This window comes from Oncorhynchus nerka, linkage group LG15, assembly GCF_034236695.1.
Source record: "Oncorhynchus nerka isolate Pitt River linkage group LG15, Oner_Uvic_2.0, whole genome shotgun sequence".
Classification (NCBI taxonomy): domain Eukaryota; kingdom Metazoa; phylum Chordata; class Actinopteri; order Salmoniformes; family Salmonidae; genus Oncorhynchus; species Oncorhynchus nerka.
In genome coordinates, this window is record NC_088410.1 from 88,220,776 (window position 1) to 88,233,173 (window position 12,398).

Genomic DNA, 12,398 nt, shown 5'->3' on the forward strand with positions numbered 1-12,398 from the left:
TTGCAAAAATCACTGAAGCTGGAGACTCATCTCTCCCTCACTAACTTTAAACATAACCTGTCGGAGCAGCTCACAGATCATTGGACCTGTACATAGCCCATCTGTAATATTTGTTTGCTCCTTTGCACACCAGTATCTCTACTTGCACATTCATCGTCTGCATATGGCTTTGGCCTGAGGGGAAAGTGTACCATAGTGGTAAATGTACTTAACATTATCTTTATGATAATCCAGCAATCTCAATTGCTTGGGTATTATCGTCTCATTCAATTTATTTATTTAAATTGTCGAACATACCTTTCTAGGTTCTTCCAATTAAATGAGACACCTTAAACTTTGCAATAGTAACCTAGATGAACCAACTTCCCAGGTTAATTTAAACTTTAATATCCAGATAGCCAATCCAGGTATGATTAATCATTATCATTGATTAATTCCATTTGCTTTTGCAAATTCAGTCACGTCCAACTTCCACACTACTGTCCAGTACTGATGGTTCATTGACATCTATAAATAGATTAAAATCGTCTTTGCAGCTCCCAATATATTCCCAAAACCAAACTTTGGAAAATTAGCAAAAACATTTTTTCCTTCCAAAATGTTCTAATAATGTGCAAGCTATCAGAGGGGGTAGTCCCCACTCACCCGCTAATTACTGAACCTCCACCCGCAAATGGATTGATCTCTGAACTCAGCAGCAATACCAACCCTAATTATGCCATTAGTGGAAAAGCAGACAATAACGCTTTCCAAAATCCACCATCGGGCGCAGGCCTCATAAAGGTTCTCGCCAGTCTAGCCCTGATGTCTTGCCATCCGAGATTGGCATCTGTCCAATACCGCAGTGCAAAGCTGAAGCACGAGCAGGTAATGGGAGACATAAAGGGACAGAGGGAGATAACCGGGAAACCAATGACAAATGCAGAAAAGGGAAAAATTCTGCTAATTATGGAACTGCGCTTGAAAACTGAACAATTAAATGTAATTGCAAAAACATACGACGATGAACAAGCACAAGCTCTTCAACAAAATCATCTTCTACAGTAACAAAATCATATGCTACAGGAACAACTCGATTTAGACAGAACTAAGTGCGATGATGTCCACGCCAAACTAGATAGATTTGAAGAGTTATCTACAAACAGGAGCGCTCAACTTGATAACATGCATGAAATTTTCTTGAACGTTACTCAGAGTAACACGGTTCTACTCAAAACGCTGCAGACGAAAGACGATCAGTTAATGAACACAATGACAAAGTTGGATGAGAAATCAGCAGAACTCATTGAAGTCGCTGACCAAATGAATGATGAGAGAACTCAGGTGATGAAAATGGAAATATTAATTTCTAAGCAAGTGGAGGAAATCTCATCACTGAATCTCTCACTCCGTACTCAAGACCTCTATCTGCAAACCATGACAGATAAGTTTGAGACCGAAAGGAGCAAGTGTGACACTCATGTGTCCAAAATCAGTACTCTAAGCGCTCAAATGGACTCTGCAATGCAGCAGAATACCACCCTTAGGTACCATCTGGAGGAAGTCCAGAATGGTCACGCTCTACAGCGGGACTACCAATCCAAGCAACCGGAACCCTGTACTCACAGGAGTAAAGACGATAGGTTTCAGACCTTGCATCCCTCATGTGTCCCTCAGTCTTCTCCTCTTGGCCATTCGGCACTGAGTAATATTGCGCCTCTTAGCCAACAACAACAACAAGGCTTGGCTTCTTCTCTTGGCCTTTCGGCCGCAATCTCTCCCCAGGATGAAGCCAACCCTCTCCGCCCACTTGGCGTGGAATACCTTGACAAACTCATCAAGAATTTCCCCACCTTTGACCCCGTTCCAGGTCAGCCAAACGATACTGAGACGTTCCTAGCTGACATAGAGGACGCGTTGGATGGCTACCCGAACGCTACGGGTTCTGACAGGGTTTGCCTGTTGAAGCGAACGTCGAATAGGTTCAAGGTTCATTCGCCTACAACAGCAACATGTGCTAAATGACTACGCTAAACTTGCCACAGCTTTGAAATTAGAATTCAGTGGTTCTGCGACTCGCAAACACGATAGCTCACTGGCTAACACCGTCAAACAAGCTCAGAACAAACACCCACAAGCTTACTACCATAGGCTTCGTTCAGCTTACTTTGGCCTTCTCACTGAAACAGGCATGGAAGACCTGTTACCTTTTAAACAAATGTTCCTGTCGAACATGTATCCTACCTTCATTACCTACTTGGGCCCTGCCGCCCATGTTGGCTTGCCTATCTTACAACTCAGAGAGCTTGCAAGCACAGCTTTTGAGGCATCAAAAGTTCACAACGCTAAGAGCCCTGACCACTCGGTTTTGAAGTTTGACCAGGAGCACTCACATCAGTTAGAGGGTGCATTATCAGGTATTGAAGCGTTGAGAGATGACGCACAACAACAGTTTCTACCACGAAACCATGATTCCAATAACCTCCGCGGTCCAAATAACTGTAAAGCACGTTGCCATCAACATGACTACCGCTACAATCGACCTGTTCGCTACGTTCCTGCACCCAACTCACAAAAAGTGTCGGAGCACAAGGGTAACAAAGGGTTGAAGGACGATCAAAACGTAGACCAATGTTCTCCAGAAGTTCCACTACAGGAAGAACTAAAGCGAGAACAATTTGAGAAAAGGGTAAAAGATAAGTCACAAGGACTAGACTAGGAATTACCGGACACCAGGTCCGCAGGAATTAACACCCATAGCAAGGACGTTAAAGTTCAAATTTCTCCCGCTCTCATTCAAGACCCTATCCAGGGCCCGCTTGATCAAGAAACAAGTCCCCGGGCTTTGTCTATAGACTCTGATACAAAGGTTGCGAAGAAAATGGTCAAACGCTTCATTAAACTCAAGCCACTCAAAATCGGAAAAGTCCGTCTGCTTCCACCTTGAACATAAATGGCACATCACGTCATTGCGAACGACCACTCCACTTTGTGGGGAATATGTCCACTAACCACGAATCTAAATGGCCATACCTGGAAACAGTCCTGGAGGACTGCTTGAATTGTCATGCGCTAATTGATTCGGGTGCTACAATATCACTCATCTCTCAAACATTGTTTGATAATCTTAAAAGGGCTTTGAAGCCAACTAAACGTTGGTTAAAAGTGGAACGATGCGACACTACACTTCGAGAAGTCACTCAGACTACCTCGTTTCTCACATTGAGAGTCATGCTGAAACTACACTGCAAGGACGTATCGCTCATTCACCCTGTGTATGTTACCAGCCTTTGAAACTGTAACCCTGCTACTTGGAACAGACTTGATGGATCGGTTACTCCCATTGATGTATTGGAAAACCAACCAGGGATGGTCACAGGCCACAGTGCCTTCTCCACAGACCACACTGCCGGTCCCTAACACTAGCTGCAACGCAGTCATTCACAAGGGGTATCTGTCGAAAGCACCCCTTGGGAAGGATACGTTTGGAAACCTCTTGGGGCAGAATCTGATCCAAGGAGATATTACGACATCTCGACACATTCCATCAGCCAACCTGATTGACAATTATTTTCATGATTTTGAGCCAGCTGTCTCAGTGAATAAGCAACTTCCCTCCTCCTTGCAGTCGCGCAATACGGTAGTTGAGATGAACTCCTCTTGCCCTTCGGACACTTCCGCAAGCACTGAGGCCGTCTCAGCAAGAAAAATATTGATGCGCAGAGTATTCTCTGCTTCCGATGATACAACTTCCGCTTTGTTGGGGACTGTCACCCCTTAGAATGACACAAATGGCGTCAGTCCAGCAACTAACCCGATGACTCCCACTGCTGAAACACAGACCGATATCCTCATCTCAGTTTGCAGGTACTGAAGAGGTTGCCACACGTGGACGCGGTGGTGACTGACATGCCTCAACAGCCACTGAGCGTTTTGAAGCACAAACACCAGGTGATTTGGTTGAAAGGTTACAGCCATTCTCATAACAACGCGGCCGCTGACAACTCGTACATAGGGTCCGACCTTTTCGTTTGCCCCTCGGACACCAACACCACCCGCTGGTAGGGGAGTCCGGAGACACACAGGGGACGGAAATAGTAGCCCAGACCCATGATGAGCCTCATCGAGGCCCTTGGGGGGGTCGAGACTACGGACAACACTGTACGAGGCCGCCAGAGCATAAATCAAATCTAGTTGTAAACTCCCCTATGAGAACAGTGAGGAGCAGACAGGCCCCTAGACGGGTATTGTCTTAGAACACATCTAAGAGAGTACTGAGGTGTACCACACTGGTCATAAAGGAAGTCCAGTGGACTTGTCCACCTCCAAAACAAATGGCAACCATAATCATTCCTTGCCATGTGTAGGTTCAACTTCAATGCAACTAGTAAAATGCTCCAATCGTGTGTTCCGGTAGTATAATATTTCAGAATAAATCGGTAGGATAACTGGTCCCTTTGAGCACGAGTACAATACCAGCGACAGTCAGTCTAGCTACAATCAGTAATAAGGTTAGAGACCCAACCAATCAAATTACCCTTGACAATAGCGACATAGGAGTCACTCAGAGTGCAACACGTAGAAGGGAATCTCCAGTGCACTCTTCCAATGTTTAACACACATGTCACTAATAAATAGAATCCTCTGTTCAGGAGGAATATTATTAGAATCATTAACCATGATCACACCACGTACGACTGGTCCATTACTTAAAGAGTACTTCCGCTGTGAGGTTAGCTCCTCCATCGATAACATAGCTATGAAATAGACTTCATACCTATCACCACTACAATAGTGGAAGACACAGTGACTTGTAGTAAAAACTACTACAGATTCCCTGGACACCAATTCTGACTGACCTCCAGGCATTGACTTGAAAATTACCTGACTACGTCAGACTCATTCTGAACAAGTTGTAATCTGCCAGGATACTTGGTTTTCTTCCTTCTTTGACATGCGCGATTGTGTAGGTATAAGCGCACATGCACAACGGTACATCCAATTGGTATTTATGCTAGGATCCAGCCTTAGTAAAGTTGAACATTTACTTCTAGGCCTTTGACTCTACAGCACTCACCAGTTTTCTTCCCAGAAGTCCATAGGTCATCCCTGTAGACTGCCCAAAACTAGTGCCTTACAGCTGTAGACTTATCATATAGTTATCAACTTAGGATAGTGCCTAAGCAACACACCAAGTAGGAAAACCCTAGATATGGCATTAGAGACAATGCCATGATAGTCATTTTGCCAGAACATTGTACGTATATAGAATACAGTCCAATTAGATGATTTTTGTGTGAGAACTATATTTTGTATATCTTTTGTTTATGCTTTCATTCCTTTTCAGTTTAGTTCCTTTGAAGTGATAGCGCCATAAACAAAGTCCCCATACAACCATCACTTAGTGACACAACGCCGCTCATTGGGGAATGAATGTAATTATATGTATTTCATGAGTGTGTGTGCGTGCGTTGTTAACATCTGCCTAAGTTACTGCCCAGATCTTTCCAGTCTGGACGAGGACCAGACTACGGGTCCGGAACGGCGACCCCAAATCCAGACACCCACGGCCCATCCTTGTGGCGGCCTACCAAGGTAAACCACCAGAGGGGGGTGGGGGGGGACCGCAACGGCGATCACCAACCAGGACATCCCCCGGCCCTCCCTGGGGTACTTTGCAGCTTCCAGGGAACCTACCAAGGTACATCACTAGAAGGGACCGCAATGGCGATCACCAACCGGACATCAACTGCCATCCTTGTGGTGAACTGCTCCGCTTTCAGAGAAGCCTACCAAGTTCAACCACCAGAGGGGACTGCAACGATGATCTACAAACAGGACATCATGTAACGATGATCTACAAACAGGACATCACGTGTTCATGATTTTATGTTGATTTGTAACTTGCAGGACAAACAAGATCCAAACCACTAGGGGGGGTATGGGGTTGGCCACCAGGGGGGTATGGGGGAGGTTGGCATCTTTGGGTATAGCAAGCCCCATCCCCCTCTCCCTGCCTCCCCCTTGCCTCCTTCAACTAGGTTGCTGTGGTCAGAGAGACATCGTAAATTCCTGAGGATCTCCTCATGGACACAGTATAGAGAGAGTAAATTTTCATCGAGAACAAAGCAATTCCTTCCACCTCACAGAACTTGAGGTACGAACAAATGTCATGTTCCGGAGAAAGTATAAAAGGTTGGTGAAGAATCCAGCTACGAACTGGTCCGTTTGTTACAACTTGGGGAAGCTCATGGGAAACAGCGTGGCCACATTACCATAACGCTGTTTATATAATAGCCTCAGATATGAGGTTTACATCTAATTGTTGTATAAGATGAATGAGTGAGTATGATACTGTTTGTAAAATGGTGTAATATGATTTTGGACTGTTTAATGAAGGAAAACTCAAAAAGAGGATTGGAGTGAACTAAATCAGAGGACCGCCCCTGGGCCCAGTTAGGGTCAGACATCCTGGCACAGCCCTTTTCTGCTATTCCGAATAAAACCCAAATTTGAGAAATTATCACCAGACCATGCTTTTCTCCATTAGGTAGAGACAAAGGTTGTAGACCATTACTGAATCTTTTAACCATACCACGTGGTTAAACTCTTAGACTATTGTCGTGACGTTGTATTAGTTAATGTGACGACTGTTGCTCATCGAAGGATTACAAGTTTATAATTACGTGATTAACTGAATCGAGCAATTATTAACTCATTAACCTGGGGCACCATGGGAAAAATAGTTTTTATTGAGTTTCTATTTCCCAAATTAACTCAAAGAATTTCAGAATATCGATTTTACAACAGCCGCTAATTAACCAGTTTCCTCTATCAGTCTCATAATCTGAACGTCGTATAGCCCTTGAATCTGCACGGATCCGGGTACCACTAATGAATTCGTACCACACCAATCTTAATTGAATATTTATTTACTAAAAAGCTAAAATGATGATAAAAGATACACATAGACAAAACACATTATAGGCTATTGATTAGAACTTAGTATAACGGGCCAACACACTATGGCGCGTGTTACCCACAATGGGAATTTTAAAAGAGAGAAAAAAAATAAGTACACAAGAGAAATATACATTTGGTGAATTTGTCAGCTATGCTATTCTAACCCTAGCCTTGCCTCAAACTGCCGCTCTTATGGGTCAGAATATAATGATGTAATTACGTGGGGGGTGATCTCCGGGGAGTCTCTGCGTGGACCGTTCTGTTGTTCGATGACGCACTTCTCCTGCGCACCTCGTTGCTCGTCCTCCCGGTGTCTGTGTCCCTTTTGGCTTAGGAGTCTGTTCCCCCCTTTTCTCTGGAAGGGGTCTTCTGAGGACAGACAGCTCTGTAGCTCAGAGCTCACAGCATAGGAATGAAACCCTTTAGATACCACGATTCGATGGGAGATGGAAGCTAGGTGGTTCGACTTGAATTCACCGGCTTAGACACAGCTACTCATCCATAGCTTGGGTAGAAAAGGATTTCTTTGTCCTGAAACTTGCGTTGCGTTCTCGGTTGGTTGACTTTTTCAGACCCTGCTGCAGCTGGGGTCACGTAGTTCTGTTTTAAATTCTATACTCACAGGTTTTATACCCTAGGGTCAGAAGTGGGCGTAACCGCCTTTAGGGAAATTCTCTGGGCGTACCAAGTTAATGAGGCAAGGGTTAGGTTTTTCTCAAATCCCATTTTAGACAACTAACTTAACATTTCATCTTCCCCAAAACATTCTCTTTGATTTTGATATTTTCCATACTATGTACAATGTATAAACATCAGACATATACTAGGAAAACCCTTCACATTACAATGTTTTCGTAATAACGTCATCTATTAACCTTTAATAACAGAACAAAAATGACATACATTTTCATAGTCCATCTATCGTCATGACCACCATTGTGGCTGACGGAAACCATTGTTCCAAAGTCCCTTTATTTCATGTTTAATGTTCTGAGGCTGGTTCTCCATAGTAACGGGACAAAGGAATTTGTCTGTGGCATGAAATTTACCAGGGCCGTGAGGGGCATCATCAGAACCCTATCATCAGAACCCAGAATCTATCCTCATCTTTCCGCAAGCTGCGGACCACCACCAGAATGGACCCGGGAGGTTCGGCAGTAGCTCTGTGTTCCGGCCCGTCGTCCGGTTATCCCGGTTAGTGGACCTAGGCAGTAACTTGGCAGACGTTAATAACGCACAACACTCAGGCAATACATCATTACATTTCCTCCCCAAATGAGCGGCATTGGACTCTACTGGTTCCTAAATGTCAAAGGAAATTAAACGAAAAATAATGGAATAAAAACATAAAAGTATACAAAATGTGTCTACCACACCTTAATCATCTCATTTGGACTATGTTCTATATACTGTATGTCCAAGGTCTTGGCTAAATGACTCTATCATGGCATTGTCTCTAATGTCATGTCTATGGTGATCCTACTTGCAGGTGGGTAGTTAAGGCACTTGGAAAAACTTGGCCCCTGAAGGCCAAAGCTTACATTGGGCACATTACTGGGCTGACCTAATGAGTTCAGGAGAGGAGGCTGGGACTGGGCCCCCTAAGGGGGTTTCAGGATCTATTGCTAACTTTCCAAACATCGGAATCGATCCGTCCCACGGGTGATCCTGGTATAAGACCTAATTAGTTCTTCCATTGCACGTGTGCGCCTGTGTACATAGTAGGTGCACACGCCAAGGGAAATAAGACCAAGGATCATGGTCAGGATACTGTCCGGCATCGTCCAAGAGCGGGTGACAGACCAATCTTTCGGTCTGTAGTCAGTCTGGTCAACTAAAAGTGCCTCATCCCGTACGCTAAGACCAACAGTCATGGGTCCCTCGTACTGGATTTGGTTTTGAATGGCTTGTGGTAACTCAAGGGAACGTTTAGCGAAAGCGTCCGGCATTTCAATCTCTGTGTTGTCGGGAAGTTGGTATAGAGCGAGGTCGTCTATGTGAATAATCGCCCCCTCAGGTACCTTAGCAAACACAGTCTGGTTGGGGAGGTTCAATTGGGTGATGGAGTCATGGCATTCGTAAGTCATAGTGGTGGACGCGAACGGTGTGTTGACCAACCATCGGTTCCCTACCACCTCCACTTGTGTGGTGGTGGCCCCATCCCTGGCTCTTAGTTTGGCTCTACAGCGTTCTTCTCTGGTGATAGCTTTAATACCATTGAGAGAATCCCCTAGATATGAGGGGATTCTATTCATGGCCAAGTGGTCCATAGAAGAGCTAACTTCACAGAGAAAATCCTCCAGTAACAATCGAACCAATTGGACATGGGCTACGTCATGGTTCATGACCTTCAACCTTCGTCTCTCCCGAGCCCGTACGGGAGTTGTAGCGATGAGGCAAGATAGTAGCTACTAAAAACAATTGGATACCACGAAATTGGAGAGAAAAAGGGGTAAAATAAAAAATTAAATAAAAAAGTTTCGGGGGACTTGGTTTCCAACAATTTTACGCCTAGTCATGATGACTTATCCTTGTCATCCTTCTCAGATATCTTGCGATGCAGTACATCTCTTATCAGAGCTTCTAGATAATTTTGGTTAGCGTTTAGATCATTGTTGAACAATTTGTTACGCTTGTTACCCTTAGGTCCTGACCGTTTGTGAGAGTTAGGCACAGGGGCATTTCGGCTAGGTTGATCTCTACGGGATCTGTTAGATTGGGGACGTTCCTCGTAGCTATTATTATGGCGGTGGTTGTCGGGGTGGTGGTTACGTGGTAGCCACCCCCTTTGATCGTCATCTTTTACCCCACATGTCCCCGATGCAGCACCTTCTGATCCGAGTGATGGTTCCCGCCTAAGCTCGAAGGTCGAGGTGTCCGGGCCCTTAGCCCAGTTTGCTTTTGATGCTTCAAAAGCTGTGCTTGCAAGTTTTCGGAGCATCGAGATTGGCAACCCAACGTGGGCAGTAGGGCCCAAGTAGTTAATGAAGTTGGGAGACATGTTTGACAGGAACAGTTGTTTAAATGGTAATAGATCTTCCATTCCGGTTTCAGTGAGCATACCAAATTAAGCTGAACGAAGCCGGTGATAGTAGGCTTGTGGATGTTCATTTCGAGCTTGTCTGATATTGTTAGCCAAAGCGCTATCATGTTTGCGAGTCGCAGAACCAGTGTCGTTTGGCTTTCCCGGGAACGGGGTCAAAGAGGTGGAAGTTTTTGACGATTTTGTCAAGGCAATCCCTGCCAAGTGCGCGGAGAGCATCTGCACTCTCCCGTAGGGAATTATGAGAACGACAACCGCCGAAACATCCACTCTATAACGAAACGAATGAATGTCACTCTGAACTAACCACTATAACCACGACAGAGGGAGAGAGACGGACAATTCTACAAAAGAAACAAACTTTTCACCAGCGATCAAGACGACACACTGAGCGTAAATATATATATATATTCATTGCAATTGTTCCCGAATGAGTGAGCGTTCATGTGTAAAGGATTAGCATTTCAATTGTTACAATTATCACTCTGTAGTGACTTCTTAGTCGACCCCCACTTCCCCTTTTGTCTAACAAGCCGCCATGCCGGTTTAGCCCACTAGGGAACATTCTCCTATCATTTCATGTAACCACATTTACCTTGTTTGTTTGTTTGTTTATGCATTTCTGTGAATTACTTAGTTAGTAATAAAGAAATTATTTAAGACAATTGATGTATGGATGACTCATAGTGAAGACTGGGTTTGTGTAGACCAACAATTTATGGCGTTTGGAATGAGACTAACGTGAGGTAAAGTAAATAATTAATTAATTTGAATACTCATTGATCAGATAAAATATCTGAAAAGTTATTTTAGGAAATGATAACTTTGTAATCTGAATATTTTTCCTTGGTTCCCCCGACTTCCTAGTAATTACGGTTACATGATTAATCAGTCTAATCGCGTAATACTAATTAAAGAGAATCTTTGATAAAAACTATAAGTCTTCAGTTAATGATAGTAAAGACACGACACAGTTGTAAATGAGAACTTATTCTCAACTAGCCTACCTGGTTAAATAAAGGTTAAATAAAAAAAATAAAAACTGTACTATCATTCATGGAGGACCTCACTTCTGTACTGTCAGTCATGGAGGATCTCACTACTCTACTGTCAGTCATGGAGGATCTCTCTACTCTACTGTCAGTCATGGAGGATCTCTCTCTACTCTACTGTCAGTCATGGAGGATCTCTCTCTACTCTACTGTCAGTCACGGAGGATCTCACTACTCTACTGTCAGTCATGGAGGATCTCTCTCTACTCTACTGTCAGTCATGGAGGATCTCTCTCTACTCTACTGTCAGTCATGGAGGATCTCTACTCTACTGTCAGTCATGGAGGATCTCTACTCTACTGTCAGTCATGGAGGATCTTACTACTCTACTGTCAGTCATGGAGGATCTCTCTCTACTCTATTGTCAGTCATGGAAGATCTCTCTCTACTCTATTGTCAGTCATGGAGGATCTCTCTCTACTCCATTGTCAGTTGTGGAGGATCTCTATTGTCAGTCATGGAGGACCTCACTTCTCTACTGTCAGTCGTGGAGGATCGCTCTCTTCTGTCAGTCATGGAGGATCTCCCTCTACTCTACTGTCAATCATGGAGGATCTCACTTCTTTACTGTCAGTCATGGAGGATCTCACTACTATGTCAGGCATGGAGTATCTCTCACTACTGTACTGTCAGTCATAGAGGATCTCACTATTGTACTGTCAGTCATGGATGATCTCTCTCTTCTCTACTGTCAGTCATGCAGGATCTCTCTCTACTCTACTGTCAGTCATGGAGGATCTCTCTCTACTCTACTGTCAGTCATGGAGGATCTCACTACTCTACTGTCATTCATGGAAGATCTCTCTCTACTCTATTGTCAGTCATGGAGGACCTCACTTCTCTACTGTCAGTCATGGAGGATCTCTTTCTACTCCATTGTCAGTCATGGAGGATCTCTCTACTCTACTGTCAGTCATGGAGGATCTCACTACTCTACTGTCATTCATGGAAGATCTCTCTCTACTCTATTGTCAGTCATGGAGGACCTCACTTCTCTACTGTCAGTCGTGGAGGATCTCTCTCTCCTGTCAGTCATGGAGGATCTCCCTCTACTCTACTGTCAGTCATGGAGGATCTCACTTCTTTACTGTCAGTCATGGAGGATCTCACTACTCTGTCAGTCATGGAGTATCTCTCACTACTATACTGTCAGTCATAGAGGATCTCACTATTGTACTGTCAGTCATGGATGATCTCTCTCTTCTCTACTGTCAGTCATGCAGGATCTCTCTCTACTCTACTGTCAGTCATGGAGGATCTCAGTACTCTACTGTCAGTCATGGAGTATCTCTCACTACTGTACTGTCAGTCATAGAGGATCTCTCTATTGTACTGTCAGTCATGGAGGATCTCACTACTTT

At 44.2% G+C, this 12,398-nt stretch overlaps 1 protein-coding gene across 2 annotated transcripts in view; it reads left to right on the forward strand.

Moving 5' to 3' along the window:
• LOC115143482 (chemokine-like protein TAFA-2) overlaps positions 1-12,398 on the forward strand; it is a 165,427-nt gene that overhangs the window by 119,478 nt on the left and 33,551 nt on the right. The window lies entirely within an intron of this gene.